Genomic DNA, 2630 nt, shown 5'->3' on the forward strand with positions numbered 1-2630 from the left:
ACAGAGGGGAGCGGGATGAGCACGAGAGCCAGCTCGGGACGCACGGCTCCCTTCCAGCAAGGGGAAATGGGATGTAACCAAGGCTGAGCCATCAACCGCTCATCAGCATCCTCCACTCTCTTTTTTGGGCTTTAAACCCACGGTTATTCCTGCTCCATCCAAGAATTAGCAATTGCTCAACTCTCGGTGAGAAACACAACCCGTGTCCCGCTATCCGGGGCAATTTTCCTGGCTCCTCGGCCGTGCCGGGGTAAAGTTGCCGTTTCCAACCCCAGAAGCGGCTGCGTTTCCAGCGCCCTTCGGCATTGCTGTGGGTTAAGGTGTCGGCAGAGCCCTAAACTTGACTTTTAACCCCAGGAGGAAGGAGATGGGGAGGAAGGACATGCCACGCTCGGGCAGAGCCACCCTCCTGGCCCTACTTACCCCACGATCGCAGCGAGAGCCGCAGATGCCGAGCCCGATGCCGGTGGCCGAGCGAGCGAGCAGCGGGGACTTTGCTGGGCAGCACGCCGCCGTCCTGGCTAATTGCTCCCGAGCTCAGATTACAGCCTCTTCTCTTCCCTACATGTACAGGAGCTGGCACCTCGGCTGCGGCCGTGGGGAACCACCGCCAGCGAGGGGGACATCAACCTTCGGTGGTATTTCTAAGGGGTAGGGAGCGAAATTGGGGTCGTGGCAGTGTAGGAAGCCCAAGATGCCTTAGTGGCCTCAGGGGACTGGAGGAGAAGCAGCTCGAAGGGGATTTCAGAGTTTTTGGGGATGCAAAGGACCAGCCAGAAGGACGCAACAAACTCAAACCCGAAGGATCAGACACTAGACTGGAGCAAGGCAAGACCTTGGTTCCTTGGTCTTGCCATTTAATGATGGCCATGACCCAAAACCCATCTTCAAGCATTTCCCAAGGGAGGATGAAAAATTCCCCTCCTTTTCTGTTGGGGGTGACAAACCCCCCGGCACACATGTGATGCTGCGTGGCATCTTCAAGACTAAAGAGGCCTTCGCACTGCTTTGCTGCTACTAGTTTTCCTCCAGCTCATGGCTCTGCACACACCAGTTCAAGAGTTTCAGTGTCTTTTAAATCCTCTGAGGGCTCCTTTTAACACTCTTGTTCCTCGGGCTGAGCCTGGTTTGAGGAGATCTCCTTCCCGGGGGGATGACAGGTTTCTGGCCCTGGGTTTCTGCCCTTTCCACTCTGCCCCGATGTCTCGAGGGAGCTGGACACCCCCAGATTGCAGACATGACACCAAACCCAAGTAGCTGCAGGGGCAGCAAAGGCAGGGCAGGGTATTTTGGGGACCGTCTTTATCTGCTGCAGTGAAGATTTAGCACAGGCGTTGTGTAACGCCGGGGGGGTTCGCTGCTCCCTGTCCCCTCTCGCCGTCAGGGATCAGCGGCTCAGTTAATCCTCCCTCATTCCCTGCCCGCGGGTACCAGCCCCGGATGCCCTCTCAGCCCGGCCCCGGCAGCAAGAAGTCAAATCTCTGCCTGACGTCAGCGTCTGCCACCCCACCGCCGTCGCCCAGGGCACCCACCTCGTTTGGGAAGCCCTGCTCAAACGGGGGTGGCCATGAAGGTACCGGCCAGGCAGACGTGGAAGTCCCTAAAATAACTCCCTTCTCATTATTTCTGTGCCCCAGCCTCAGGCGCTGTCATGCATCGCTCCTTTAAGGGGCCCGGCAGCTGCAGACCCTGCAGGCAGAGATCTGAGCATTTAAAAGGTTGTTTTTAAACCAGCAAGAGGTTCGGCGCACGAGAGCCAGCTCGGGACGCACAGCTCCCTTCCAGCAAGGGGAAATGGGAAACCCGGTTGCGTTGCCTCCTCTGCTCCTTTGCACAGCCCAGGTCACTGATGGGTGGCTCGCTCAGGCACACGCTGCAGGATCACAAAAGCAATAAAGTGGAAGCCAGGAATCCCTTTTTTTTTTTTTTTTTTTTTTGCCAGCACCCCGCCAAGCCATCGCAGCAGCTAAAGCACCACATGGCCCCGACCCAGGGATTTTTAGGACGTGAAGGACCAGCCAGAAGGATGCAGCAAATTAAAACCTGGGGGATGTGACACCAGATTAGGGCAAGGCTGTCGGTGGCCACAGGCAGGACCTTGGTTTTTTGCACTTGCGATTTAATGATGGCCATGACCCAAAAAGCACATTGAAGCCTTTTCCAGGGGAGGAAGAAAAATCGCTCTCCTTCTGTTGGGGGGTGATAAACACTTGCTGGTCCCGCCGGTGCTCACACCGGCAGCAAGGAGCCCTCCCCTTAGGACAGCGGCAGGGTGCAGCAGGGACGCTTTTGTCCACAGAGAGGGGGAAACTGAGGCACGGCGTCTGGATGGGCCCGAGCACGGGGATCAGCTGCAGCCCATGTCATCGCCTTCCCCCCAGCCTGGCCTGGCCTGAGTTCGAGGTATTTATAAAGCCGATAAGGGAGCAGAAAGAATTTTCCAAACGCTGAAGTTACGTAACCTCTCCTCGCCCTCCACGGACATCGTCTGTAATTATAGGCTCGGTGGGGCGGGGTCACCTCCGTGGCGGGGCTGGCGGGGGGCACCACTGCTGGTGACACCCCAAAGGGTTTCTTCCTCCTCTCCCTCAACGCGGCAGGTCCCCAGGGCCAGGCACCAGCCCGTGCCC

At 57.7% G+C, this 2630-nt stretch overlaps 1 protein-coding gene across 1 annotated transcript in view; it reads right to left on the reverse strand.

Moving 5' to 3' along the window:
- Positions 1–2630, reverse strand: part of LOC103918787 (ATP-sensitive inward rectifier potassium channel 12) — a 30390-nt gene that overhangs the window by 9583 nt on the left and 18177 nt on the right. The window lies entirely within an intron of this gene.

This window comes from Pygoscelis adeliae, unplaced genomic scaffold (assembly GCF_000699105.1).
Source record: "Pygoscelis adeliae isolate BGI_AS28 unplaced genomic scaffold, ASM69910v1 Scaffold456, whole genome shotgun sequence".
NCBI lineage: Eukaryota > Metazoa > Chordata > Aves > Sphenisciformes > Spheniscidae > Pygoscelis > Pygoscelis adeliae.